The sequence below is a fragment of the Prionailurus bengalensis genome, chromosome X, assembly GCF_016509475.1.
Source record: "Prionailurus bengalensis isolate Pbe53 chromosome X, Fcat_Pben_1.1_paternal_pri, whole genome shotgun sequence".
Lineage (NCBI taxonomy): Eukaryota > Metazoa > Chordata > Mammalia > Carnivora > Felidae > Prionailurus > Prionailurus bengalensis.
The window spans coordinates 34,181,207-34,196,443 of NC_057361.1; the positions used below are offsets into that span (position 1 = coordinate 34,181,207).

Consider the following 15,237-nt stretch of genomic DNA (forward strand, 5'->3'; position numbering starts at 1 on the left):
ATTGGAATCACTTCTGGCATCTTAAGCTAGCACAGTGAAATCAGAATCTCCTTGTAAGAGCTTCCTAAATAATGAATTTAGACTGATCTAGTGTTTTGTTCTGCCTTCCTTCCTATGGCATTCACTGAATCTATTGTGATAACACAACATACATTAGTAAATTCACAATTTGCCAACTGGAGCTAGCTTTGGTGTGACAATACTCAGAAGCAGTTATCTAAGAAGTCAAAAGAAATTTTCTATCCTTTTAAAGGCAATTTTCTCGGGGCGCCTGGGTGGCTCAGTCAGTTAAGTGTCCAACTTCGGCTCAGGTCATGATTTCACCGTCTGAGGGTTCGAGCCCCGCGTTGGGCTCTGTGCTGACGGCTCAGAGCCTGGAGTCTGCTTCAGATTCTGTGTCTCCCTTTCTCTCTGCCCCTCCCCCGCTCGTGCTTTGCCCCCCCCAAATTAAATAAACATTAAAATGTTAAATAAACAAACAAACAAACATTTTTAAAAAATTAAAGGCAATGCTCTCAGCAAGGTTGTTACAGAGTCTTCAAGGAATGAACAGCTTCATCAACCAGGAGAGGAAGGAAGGCTCTGTGGGGTTTGGAGTACTTAGTTATCTGCATTCTACATGTCTCCATTCCAATTCTGGGGATCCTACTCTCTCCAAACACAAATATAACTTTTATGTAAAATATCTAGTAAACCAATGTTTTTTATACAGCAGCCTAAGAATAAAAATTTGAGTTTTGTTTGAGCTGTCTCAGCCTAGAGGCAGCATGCAATAAGAGATTCTTTGAATAAAATCATCGAAATGCCACAAATTTCTGCTTTTGCCTTGCTCTTTTCTTTCTTTATATTGTCAAGCTCAGCTAGAAGAGACTGACACTATAAAGTTTGAATTCCTTAGGCCTTTCATATCATTCTAGTCCAACTGCCCCTATCGCCCTTAGAACCTTACCCCAAATGAGCATGTTATTCCTAGTGAGCAAAGATAATAATTTAATTGGCTTTTGTTGTTGTTGTTCTTGATCAATGCATGTCTTGGACTAACCCAGTGCCAGTGGTTTTCAGAGATATCAATAACAATTAAAAGAGATAATTAACCTGACATTTCCTTTTTTCTCCTGAGGATCTGTTACCTGCAGCCACTTCCTATATGACTTTCTTGATCAAGTTGACTATTAAGTAGAAAAGTCACTCATTAACGCTTCGCAAAATTGCTCGGAGGGCTAGAAGCTAAACTTCCCGGAACAGAACTCAAAACCATACCGCAAGACAGACTTGAAAAACTACTGCCACCAATCACTAGAGGAAGTCTTCATGGCTGCTATCCTGATGCCAGATCTAAGGCAGGCACTCAAGTTGCCAGCCACCAAGAAACTACCATCATTGCCACTACCATTGGTTAGACACCGCTCCAGATGAAATGGAAGCATCACAGACTGCTCACTTATAAACCGATGTTCACATCAGATTGACAGGGTCTAGGTCACACTCCTGTATACTAGATGCAAGTGGGGCTGTGAATTTGAGGTTTTACCCCTATGTTGGGGGACCTGGACTCAGGTATGGGGATTTCCTTTTTCTGTTTATTTACTGGTGTGTAATATACCATCCAAAAATTTAGTGGCTCAAAGCAACAACATTTATTTTGCTCACAAATCTGTAATTTGGGCAAGGTTTACAGGGGGCAGTTAGTCTGTTTGGCTCAGTGTAACTGGGGGCTAGAATCGCCAGCAGCTCATTCATTTACATGTCCAGTGACATGTAAAGCCAGTGACATGAAAGTCAGGCTGGCTTTCAGGCTGTGAATTTACCTGAGGCCATTGACCACATACCTAACATAAGGTCCTCTCCACTAAGAACCAAACTACTTACTCCTACACAGCTTACTTTTAAACTAAACTGACTTCACTATTCCATTATATTTGTTAACATGACTTTAATATTCTAGTAGGCTGTTGTCCAAGAAGATAAATTTGCAAATAAAATTATTGTTCTTTATAGGAACTTTCTGAAAGACCTATCACTCTTCAATAGAAGAGTTTATACACGCCTTCAGCCTCAAAATGTTCACCTTGTTGTGACCACCAATCCTATGATTCTTACCCAAACCTAGTCAAGCCCCTATACTGAAAGACCCACTTTAGACCAACTCTCATAATATATCACTAAATATACTGTCTTCCCTGTCTGAGACTCTCAGATTCCATTAGGTAGTGTTTTAAGCAACATGCTCAGCTTTGTCTCATCAATGTGTTGTTCTGGTGGTATTTGGGAAGCCAGAATTTGACACCATGGGGCCTGGGCTTCTTAACAACATAATGATTAGGTCTCAAAGGTGAGCATCGCAAAAGAGAGAGCTATGTAGAAGTGGCATGGCTTTTAATAATCCAAGGTCAGAAGCATCATTTCATTATTTTTTTTTTATTTTACAGAGAGAGTGTGTATACATGCAAGCAGAGAAGAGGGGCAGAGGGAGAGAAAGAATCTTAAGCAGACTCCACGCTAAGTGTGGAGCCCAATGTGGGGCTCCATCCCATGACCCTGAGATCATGACCTGAGCCAAAATCAAGAGTTAAGATGCTCAACTAACTGAGCCACCCAGATGTCCCCATTTCTGCCACATTCTAGTCAATGAGGTAATCACAAATCCTCACCTATGTTCAAAGAAAAGGGGATTAGTCTTTCCCTTTTGATGAGAGGGATCACAAATTTTCAGATAGGTTTTAAACCATCACATTCCCCAACTATTCAAAGACTATCCAAAAGCTAATGGTCAGCTATGAATATGAGAACTATGATGGATACCCTCTACAAAAGGTGTCCACCAAAATATTGACAATGTTTAGGTTAGGGAATAGAATTACAGAAGGATGTTTCCTGCATATATTTTCTGAACATTCATCAAGGAACACATATTCCTTAATTTCAAACTAAGATATACAAACATATCGTCAAATCTAAGTTTGATACTTAAGAAAAAAATGCAGGATAAAAAATCAGAAAGAATACCTGTCACCTGAAGTTTAAAAACATTTTAATGGCTTTATTGAGATATGACTTTATATCATAAAATTCACTTGTTTTAAGTATACAATTAAGTGCTTTTTAGTAAATTTATAGTTTGTAACCACCACCAAATTTCAATTTTAAGATATTCCCACCACCCCAAGAAGACCCCTCCTTTTAGTTAATCCCACTTTTAGTCATTATCCATCCTCCCTACTCCCGGCCCCAGGCAACCACTACACAATTTCTGTCTCTATGGATTTGCCAATTCTTGTACAATATGTAGTCTTTATGTTTGGCTACTTTCCCTGCACAAAGAGTTTTTGAGGTTCATCAATGTTGTAGCATGTATCAGTCCTTTGTTCTTTTTTATTGCTGAATAAAATTCCATTGTGCAGATATGCCACAATTTGTTCATTTGTTGTGCAGAAGGGCATTTGGACTGTTTCCGGTTTTTAACTATTATAAATAATGTTGCTACTAACATTCACATATGTCTTTGTGTGAACATCGGTTTCATTTTTCTTGGGTAGATACCCAGGAGGATTGCTGGATCATATGGAAAATGTGTGTTTCCCCTTTTAAGATACTGCCAAACTTTTTCCAAAGTTGCTGTACCATTTAACATACCCATCTGTATTAAGTTCTCATTTCTCCATATCTTCCCCAACACTTTTTCATGTCTGTTGCTGACTGTTGCCATTCTTGTGGATGTAGGGTAGTGTCTCATTTTGCTTCTTATTTGCATTTCCCTAATGACTAATGATATTGAGCATCTTTTCATGTGCTTATTATCCAGTTATATGTCTTTTTTGATGAAGTATCTATTCAAGTACTTTCCTCATTTTTAATCATGTGTCTTGTTATTGAGTTGTAAGAGTTCTTTATATATTCTAGATATAAGACTTTAATCAGATATATAATTTGCAAATATTTTCTTCTAGTATGTAACCTTTCTCCCAGTCAGGAACCTAGATTTTATGCTTTCGGTAGTATAATTATCACCAATTATTTGATTTTGTGCATGGAATGTACCACATTTGAAGCAAATTAAGTTAATGAGAAGGTGTGCTCTGGAAGAGCTCTGTTTCTAAGGTTTGAAATTGAAAAGGCAATTGCAGTTGCCTCTTTTATCTAGAGATTGAGAATCAAAGCATAAGAGCATATTTTCCAAAATGATAAACTAAGGGGTCTTTTGAAATAAGCATTTGAATAAGCATTATTCAACGATAGTAGTCCTAGATTTTAATGTCACAATTGAAATGTAAATCATTTTAACATTTTATCTGCATCTGGCATCAATGTAAAATAAAGCAGGTGGCTCAATTCAGCAAACATTTAGTGAGCATCTGTTAAATGAGGCCCTGTGCTAGGTGTGGCAGGGAATTTAGGGATGAGAATAATTGCTTAACTGTGGTTTACTAAATGAGGTAACCTCTCACCTAAGTGGCGAGAGTGCGGGACAATTTTATGAGTTGCAACTGATACATTCAATTCTGTATTCTACCAGTGAAGAGTAAAATTGTATAAGAGGATATAAGAATGAAAGTCTTTCTGCCTCAGTTTTGGCTGAATCCCCAAAGGACGAGAAAAGCCAGTAAATTCCAAATACGTTCATGTGCCCAAGGACTTGTGAAGAGAATGGAATAAAAGTAATGTTTTTCAATCCTTAGCACATCATCTATCTTGAAGACACATAATTGGCTTCAAGGGGGCTGCTCAGCTTCACATGTGCCTCTGGGTTTGGGAGACTGATGTCTGACACTCTGAGAGACAAGTCCAAATGTTGTGAAACATTCTTTTCAATTATTAGTACATTTCCTTATACAGAGGGGAGAACTGAACATGTGCATTTTACTGTTTTACCTCCAGCTTCGACAAAGTGGGTATTTTGTTTCATTGCTTGTTTATCCTACCAGTGTTTGAACATAAATATTCATATTTCCTCATTTTACACAAAAGTTAGCATATGCACTATACTGCATCTTGCCAATTGTACTTAATATATTTTACAATTTGTAACATATCAGCACATAAAATCAGCCTCAATCTTTTCATATATGCATAGCATTTTTATTGTGTGGATGTATCATAATTTCTTAAACCAATCCTAACTTGATGGACATTGGATGGCTTCCAAGCTTTTAAGTAGTACCAAAATTAAAAAAAAGCAACAATGAACAACCTTGCATATACATCTTCTTATATATGTGGTAGATGAATGTTCATTTTGATGCCTGTAAAAGGTTTCCCGGTCTCCCCACCTGCCTAGAGACCGTATATTACCTATATAATCTATTCAGCTATGAAGCAAACACTTGACAGAGTAAGTGACATGTACATGCACATATGTACATGTCCAGAAGTATAATTCCTGGGTCCCAAACTGCCTGTGTAATCTTGATGAATATCGCCAAATTGCCTTTCATAAGAGATATGTACTATTTTCCACCAGACATGTATATGGGTGCTTGTTTCTTTGCATAATTTTCAGTGACCTCAATTGTTTACTAAAACACACACACACACACACACACACACACACACACACACAAAACAAGAACTACTTTTATATGTCCCTCAGCCAGAATCAGGCTTTATTTTTCTTTTCCCCCTCTGTGTAGGCAAGTTCATTCTTCTTCTAGTTTGCACTCAGGCTAACCCAAGTGCAAATTGGTTCTTTCTAAATACAGGCCTCAAGTTATTACATTTCTAAGTGTCTTTTCTTCTGGTTTCTGATATAATTTGTGTCACGTGATACATTTCCTTTTAACTATTTCTTAAAAATTTGAAATATTTGACCCATCAGGACAGAGTGGTAGTAGTTCTAAATGAAGAGATAAGCTCATGTTAATACATACTATAAAATCATTCCACTTCCTTATTCAAAGAAGAATGGCCCCTCGAGGCTGAATATTATCAAATTCTACCTTATTTTTAGACATATTACCAGTTTGTGAGATACAAAAAACTAAAAACCCTCACACATTTAATCCCAGCCACCATTGATTGTATATATCAGCTATTTTGATAAACTATATGCTAGAAAGTATTAGTCTCTTTTTACCCAAGATGAAGAGAATGAAAATGCACTATTTGCTTAAGGTCAAAAAGCCAATGATGGTACAGGAAGTAGAATGGTGGTTGCCAGGGGCTCCAGAGAGAGGGGAATGGGGAGTTACAGTTTAATGGGAATAGAGTTAGTCTTGCAAGATGAAAGAGTTCTGGAGATGGATGGTGGTGATGGCGGCTCCAGATGCAGTGAACTATAAATATACTTAAAAATGGTTATGGTGGTAAATTTCATGTTATGTGTATTTTATTACAATAAAAAAATCGGGGGTGGGGGAAGCCAATGAATAGTGAAGCTGAATTCGATTTCATTTCTATCCGATCTCTTCTTTCTACTCATAGCAATGATTATCCTCATGTTACAGATCAGGGGACTAAGGCCCAGAAGGACTGAATTGACTTAATTCCCACAACTCTCAAGTGTCAGAGTTGGAATTCAATGCAACAGAAATGATTTTACAACCAGAGGCTAAGCATAGGAAGTCAAAATAAAATCAAGGGCTCATCTAACCACTCTGGGTCGGGTAATCTTGAATTAATCACTTCACCTGTCTGGGCAGCAGTTCACTCAATTGTAAAATAAAAGGACTGATACAGATCAGAGTCGGGGCTGTTTCTCAATTCAACGTTTTTGACCATGACTTATAGTAAGACATGTTTTATATTGACCCAGCATGTGCACGTGTGTGCGCATGCACACATACCACCTCACCCTAGGTGGGATTTCCCAGAAGCAGACCTTGACATAAGGATTCGAGTGCAAGTAATTTACTGAGGATGTGCTCCCATGAGAAACTGGTAACTGGTGTGGGGGTAGAAGAGGCAGAGCAGGAAAGGAATAGAAATCAACCCACGGTAAGATTTCAGCTGAAGTCTCAGCCTCAGCCTGACCCCATGGGGAGCTCTGGAGCATAAAATATAGCACAGAGTTTGATTCACCTTGAGGCAAGGGAGCTGGGCTTTCACATTTCATTCCTAGTCAGTCACTGGTTACAGGCCACCAGAAAGATGTAACTTCCAGGTATTTCAGCCCATGGTACCTGTTGTAGCCAGACCCTAAAGGTGGCCCCCAATGATCCCTGTCTTATGATATTCACACCTTCGTGTAGTTCCCTCCTAATCCTGTTCCATGGCCAGTCTGTGTAGCCAATAAAATACAGCAGAAGCGATGGCATGTCACTTCTGAGATTAAGATATAAAAGACTGTGGCTTCCATCCTGGATTCTCTCTTTCTTGGATCACTGCTTCTGGAGGAAGCAAGGTCTCCTTTTATGAGCAGTCCTATGAAAAGACGCATGATACAGACTCTCATAACAAGGAACTAAGGCCTCCAGGCAACAGGCAGCCAAGAACTGAAGCTTGAGTTTGAAGGCAGAGCCTCCAGCCCCACTCAAGCATCGAGCAGGCTGACTGCAGCCCCAGCTAAAGGGCTCCACTGTGCTCCTGGGACACGCCCCAAGCCAGAAGCATCCAGCTAAGTCGCTCCTGGTTTCCTGACCCTCGGAAAATGATGTAAGGTAATAAATGCTTGTCATTTCATGTCACCTGGTTTTGAACACTTTGTTAGGTAGCAACAGATAAATAATAACAATACATTAGGCTAATGTGCCTCCAGTAGCTGAAGGGTAGTTTCCCAAGAACTATAGGGAAGATTGTTTAGAAGAGAAGCACAAAGACATGGAGGGATGGGCAGAACCAACAAAAGAGACCTGAGGGGATGTGGGCAGGACATCAATCACGTCTGCTATTATTTTAAAACAAATGTTTCATGAAACAATACTTAACCTTACTACATGCGATGCATTTTGATAATTTCTATCTTATCATATTCTCACTTGCTTTATTAAATGACAGAAGTGAGCCCTTAAACTGATTTCAAAATCCACTAACAGGTTGTGAACCGCAGTTGAAAAACAGTGAACTTAATCATCTTCGAGGTCTCTTTTGGATCTAAACTTTCATACCTCGGAGGCAGCATGGTTCTTTTAAGTTCTTTTTAATGTTTATTTATTTTTGAGAGAGAGACAGTGTGAGCGGTGGTGGGGCAGAGAGAGAGAGAGAGAGAGAGACAGACAGACAGACAGACAGACAGAATCTGAAGCAGGCTTCAGGCTCTGAGCTGTCAGCACAGAGCCCAGTATGGGACCCAAACTCACGAACCACGAGATCATGAGCTGAGCTGAAGTCAGACGCTTAACTGACTGAGCCACCCAGGTGCCCCACAGCATGGCATTCTTAAATGAAGACTAACATTTATTGAGCCCCCATTATGTCAGAACTGTTTCTTTTTTTAAGTTTATTTACTTATTAAGAGGGGGGAGGAAAGGAGAGGCAGGCTCCACACTGTCAGAGCAGAGCCCAATGCAGGACTCAATCCCATGAACCGTGAGATCATGACCTGAGCCAAAACCAAGAGTCAGATGCTTAACTGTGCCACCCAGGTGCCCTGCCAGAACCGTTCTTCACATACACTGCCTCATGGAAAGACAGTAAGGTAGGTACTATTAATATCCCCATTTTACAGATGTGAAGACTGGTAAATGGCAGAGGCCAAAAGGAAACCCAGGCAGCCTGACTCCAAAATCTACCATCAAGAGTGCAGGCTCCTATGCCAGATTGCTTGGGTTCAAATCCTAATCCAGCTGATCCCTATATGTCTCTAATTTTGATGATGATATAAGCCAATTACTACAAGCCAGCAGTCTACTGATGGGGATACTTCTAACAAAAAATGTTTAGAGCCAGGGTTCTGTATGTCAACTGAATTCAGAGGTTAACTTATCGATAATCAGCTCGATGTTCTGCTCTGCTTTACCCATGCTGGCCCAGTCTTCACCTTAAATATAGCCACTTGTACACTGAAGTAAGATGGGGCTCTGGCCTGCGTTATGTAACATCTGTATGCCTGAATGTCTAAAGTACATATCACTATAACTAGATAGAAGGAATTTCAATGCACTCATTTTTTATGTATTGGTTCATTAAAGTGCAATCAAATATAATTCTCTAATAAATGAATCTAAGCTAAAACAGATGAATCACAATTATGTAGAAAATATTCCTACTGGAGTCAATGAATGCTAATTAATCTTTGGATTGCAGAAATAAATAGGGTCCAATAAACATTATGATATAAATGACTAAAAATGGTAAAAAAAAAAACAAAAAAAAAACAAAACGGCACAGAAGCTGCATCCCTCCAACTATCACCTTTTTGGCTGAATTCTTCTAAGCCAAGTCTCCATTAATTACACTTTTATGTCACAGGAATGCAGTATTTATAGGTATTGAAGTCAGCATAAAAGCATGATATCCTTTCAATTAAGATTATCAGTAACCAAAGATTCATGTATCTGCTGAATTATCTAGAGCTGGACACATGCAGGGGATACATGTCAAGAGGATGTTCCGGCAGCCGCTGAGTGGTAAGGTGACTTAGAGTATTTAGGGAGAGGACAGAAACCAAAAAAAATGGTTTATATACGACTTCACATGCTACTGCATGATTGTGGACTACAGGGCAACAAGAGTGACTGCAACCTGGCTTGGAATGCTTTTAGGAGAGGTAAGACCCTGATTTCTTGTCAACCATTTTTTTGAGGAAAAAAAAAAGTCACTTTGAATATATTGCTAAAGGGGGAGTTACAGAAGGTATCATGACTCCACCAGGTTGAATATCAATCTAGATGTCCTGAAAAATTAACAATTTGAAATTTTTTCTAATTATAAACTTTTTTAAATGTGTATTTATTTTTACTTATTTTTTGAGAGAGAGAGAGAGAGAGAGAGAGAGAGAGAGAGAGCACGTGCACAAGCGCGAGTGGGGAGGGACAGAGAGAATGGGAGACACAGAATGTGAAGCAGGCTCCTGGCTCCGCAATGCCAGTGCAGAGCCTGACGTGGAGCTCAAACCCACAAGCCGTGAGATCATGACCTGAGATGAAGTCAGATGCTTAACCGACTGAGCCACCCAGGCACCCCATGAAATTTTTTCTAATTATAAAAAAAAAGCAAAGCATGCTTTCACAGAGAATTTAGCAAATGCAGAAAAAGTAAAAAAGAAAAGAAAAAAAATCACAAAATGAAAAGATATCGGGATTATAAGATGATAATTATCACTGTGTGTGTGCCTCCAAATTGGCATCATACTATATGTAGTTTTCATAATTTGATTGTTTTCACTGAGAAACATGCTATGGGAATTTGCCTCATTAATTTGATGGCTGCACAGAATTCCATTCTGTGGACACTGTAACATTTGTGAATTCAATGGACACTAAAGCATTTGTAATAGAATCCAGTCAAGCAAACACAAATCACTCTATACATCTACAGCAGAAACAACTTAATGCTACTGACTCGCTACAAAGGTATAAAAATGCTTTAAAAAATAAGGAAAAAGGTGTGTATCTATTACATAGCTATTGCTATGTGACAAACCACTGCAAACTTACAGATATAAAACCAGAGTTATTTAAGAAAAAATTCTGTGGTTGACAATTTAGGCTGGGCTCAGCTAGTCAGTTTTCTGTTCTCAGTTGAGGTCCCTCGTACATCCATGGTTGAGTGTGCATTGGCTTTGCTGACCTTGGCTCGGCTCCCTTAGATATTTGAGACCTCAGCTGGGACAAGAAGGCTGGCTAGACTCTGACACACATAGTTTCTCATTCGCTGGCAGGCTAGCATGGGCTTATTCCATTAGCAGTCAGGAGGCTCCAGAGAGTAAGCAGAAGCCTGTGAGTTCCCATGAGGCCTAGGCTGGGGACTATCATAATGCCATTTTCTCTGCATTCTATTGTTCAAAGTAAGAAACAAGGCCAGCCCAGATTCAAAGAGTAGAGAAACAGATTCCACTTTTTATGGGAGGAGTTTCAAAATCACATGGCAATAGGGTATGGAAACAGGGAGAGAAAGAATTCTGGCCAGATCTGCAAACAACTGATCACAGTATGTCCTACCTAGAGACCAGAATGCTGCTGCCACTCTTGGGCTGAAGCCCACAAGCTCACACTTAATGCTGACCTGTGAGAGGTACTATTGCTGCTTCTTTAGGAGATGCTGCCATCACTGAGTAGAAACTCAGCAGTCCATAACCTTACTAATGCAATGAAAAGTGCACATAAAACATTCTCCAGGACAGATCACATGTTAGGCCACAAAACAAGTCTCAATACATTTAAGAGGACTGAAATCACATCACACATTTTTTATAACCACAACAATATGAAACTAGAAATCAATTACAAGAAAAAACTGGAAAAAACAAAAACATGTGGGGGCTAAACAACATGTTACTAGACAACCAATGGGTCAATGAAGAAATCAAAGAGAAAATTAAAAAAATACATGGAGACAAATGAAAATGAAAACACAACAGTCCAAAATCTTCGGTATACAGCAAAAGTAGTTCTAGGAGAGAAATCATAGCAATATAAGCTTACCTCAAGAAACAAGAAAAATCTCAAACAATGTAACCTTACACTGAAAGGAACTAGAAAAAGAACAAAGACCAAAGTTAGTAGAAGGAAGACAGTAATAAAGATCAGAGTGGAAATAAATGAAATAGAGACTAAAGAAGTAAAAATAAAAAAGATCAATGAAACCAAGAGCTGATTCTCTGAAGAGATAAACAAAACTTTAATCAGATTTGTCAAGAAAAAGAAAGGACAAAAATAAATAAAATCAGAAATGAAAGAGGAGAACTAACAACTGGTAGCACAAAAATTCAAAGGATTGTAAGAAACTACTATGAAAAAGTGTATGCCAACAAATTGGACAATCTAGAAGGAATGGATATATTCCTAGAAACACACAATCTTCTAAAATTTAATCAGCAAGAAGTAGAAAATCTGAACCGATCAATTTCTAGCAATGAAATTGAATCAGTAATCAAAAACCTCCCAACAAACAGAATTCTGGGACCAGATGGATTCACAGGTGAATTCTACCAAACATTTAAAAAAGAGGCACTACCTATTCTCCTCAAATTACTCCAAAAAATAGAAGAGGAAGGAAGCTTCCAAATATATTCTACAAGGCCATCATTACCCTGATGCCAAAACCAAAGACAATACAAAAAAGAGAAAACTATAGGCCAATATCTCTGATGAACATAGATATAAAACTTCTCCACAAAATATTAGTACACCGTATTCAACAATACATTAAAAGAATCACCACAATCAAGTGGGATTTATTCCAGGGGATGCATGGATAGTTCATCTGCAAATCAATCAATGTGAATACCACATTAACTGAAGGAAGGATAAAAATCATGTGATCATCTCAACAGATGCAGAGAATGCATTTGTCAAAATCCAACATCCATTCATGATAAACAAGTGGGTTTACCAGGTACATACCTCAACTTACTAGAGGCCATATATGAAAATCCACAGCTAGCATCACACACAATGATGAAAAAACCGAGGGCTTTTCCTCTAAAATCAGGAACAAAACAAGGATGTCCGCTCTCACCACTGCTATTTAACATAGTACTCAAATTCCTAGTCACAGCAATTAGACAAGAAAAAGAAATAAAAGCCATCCAAATTGGTGAGGAGGAAGTAAAATTGCCACTGTTAGCAGATGACATAGAAAACCCTAAAGACCCCTTGGGGCGCCTGGGTGGCACAGTCGGTTAAGCGTCCGACTTCAGCCAGGTCACGATCTCGCGGTCCGGGAGCTCGAGCCCCGCGTCGGGCTCTGGGCTGATGGCTCAGAGCCTGGAGCCTGTTTCCGATTCTGTGTCTCCCTCTCTCTCTGCCCCTCCCCCGTTCATGCTCTGTCTCTCTCTGTCCCAAAAATAAATAAACGTTGGAAAAAAAAATTAAAAAAAAAAAAAAGAAAAGAAAACCCTAAAGACCCCAGTAAAAAACTAGTAGAATAAATTCAGTAAAGTTTTAGTATACAAAATTAATATACATAAATCTGTTGCATTTCTATACACTAATAATGAAGTAGCAGAAAGAGGAATTAATAAAACAATTCCCTTTACAATTTCACCAAAAAGAATAAAATACCCAGGAATAAACTTAACCAAGGAGGTGAAAGACTTGTGCTCTAAAAACTATAAAACACTGGTGAAAGAAAGTGAAGTTGATGCAAACAAATGGAAAGATAAATCATGCTCAGGGATTGGAAAAATATTATTAAAATATCTGCACTATCCAAAGCAATCTAGAGATTCAAAGCAATCCCTATTAAAATACTAATAGCATTTTTTCACAGAAATAGAATAACCTCAAAATTTGTACAGAACCACAAAAAAAAATAGCCAAAACAATCTTGAGGAAGGAAAACAAAGCTAGAGGTATCACAATCCCAAATTTCAAGATATACTATATGGCTATAATAAAACAATATGGTACTGGCCCAAAAATAGACACAGATCAACAGAGCAGAATACAAAACCCAGAAGTAAATCCAAATCTATATGTTCAACTAATCTATGACAAAGGAGGCAAAAATATACAATGGGAAAAAGACATTCTCTTCAATCAATAGTGTTGGGAAGACTGGACAGCTACATGCTAAAGAATGAAACTGGACCACTTTCTTACACCATACACAAAAACAAACTCAAAATACATTAAAGACTTAAATGTGAGATCTGAAATAATAAAACTCATAAAAGAAAACATAGACAGTAATGTCTTTAACATTGTCCTTGGAAACATTTTTCTAGATATGTCTCCTCAGGCAAGGGAAATAAAAGCAAAAAAGGTCTATTGGGATTACACCAAAATAAAAAAAAACTTTCGCACAGTGAAGGAAGCCATCAACAAAATGAAAAGGCAACTTACTGAATGGGAGAAGATATCTGCAAATGATATATCTGATAAGGAATTAATATCCAAAATACACAAAGAGCTTCTACAACTCGACACCAAAAAAACAATCCAGTTACAAAATGGGCAGAGTACCTGAATAGACATTTTTACCAAGACATCCAGATGGCCAACAGACACATGAAAAAATACTCAACATCACTAATCACAAGGGAAATGCAAATCAAAACCACAATGAACTATCACCTCATACCAGTCAAAATGGCTAGTATCAAAAAGACAAGATATAACAGGTTTGAGTGACGATGTGGGGAAAAAGGAACCCTTGAGCACTGCTGGTGGGAATGCAAGTTGGTGCAGCCATGGTGGAAAACGGTATGGAACTTCCCCCAAAAAATTAAAAATAGAATTACCATATAATTCAGTAGTTCCACTACTGAATATTCACCTGAAGGAAAAGAAAACAGTAATTCGAAAAGATATATGCACCCCTATGTTTATTGCAGCATTATTTACAACAGCCCAAATATGGAAGCAACACAAATGTCCATCTATAGATGAATGAAAGAAATAGTATGTATTCCCATTTGGTTGAGATATGAAGGGATTATTCTTTTTTTTTTAACAATTTTTTTTTCAACGTTTATTTATTTTTGGGACAGAGAGAGACAGAGCATGAACGGGGGAGGGGCAGAGAGAGAGGGAGACACAGAATCCGAAACAGGCTTCAGGCTCTGAGCCATCAGCCCTGAGCCTGACGTGGGGCTCGAACTCACGGACCGCGAGATCGTGACCTGGCTGAAGTCGGACGCTTAACCGACTGTGCCACCCAGGCGCCCCTGAAGGGATTATTCTTAAGTCATAATTATACATTTTTGTATTGTATCCCCAAATACACAAAAGTTTTATCTGCCTTTCCCTATGTCCAATAGCCACAGGATAAAAAGGAAATCCCAACAACAATTTTTCAAAAAGCATTTCTAGGGTTTAGCCGCTATACAGTGTTTGGTTTTAATAATTTATTTTTTTACTATAAATGTAATACTGCTTGTAAAAAAATCAAGTGAGCATTTTCAGTGGTGAAATTCCATTGTAATACAACTCACTGCTCAAAGATTGTCATGTATTCTCATCCTGATTTTTTTGTGTGAACATTCTACTACATTTTATTTTTATACTTAGGAGTTTATAATTCTCTCCTACAAGTTGTTTTTATAACTAAAAATTATATATTATGTATTATATTTTGATGTATTATATATATACATGTATATACAATATATGTATATATTATGTATTATATTTTGATTAAATATATTTAATATTAGAAACCTAGCTCATAAAATTCTATAGTATAGATATGCTAAAATTT

The 15,237-nt window shown here is 38.1% G+C and overlaps 1 protein-coding gene across 2 annotated transcripts in view; it reads right to left on the minus strand.

The window, feature by feature from the left end:
- The window catches only part of LOC122477728 (ferritin light chain-like), a 67,704-nt gene that overhangs the window by 45,178 nt on the left and 7,289 nt on the right, over window positions 1-15,237 (minus strand). The gene's annotated exons all lie outside the window — the stretch shown is intronic.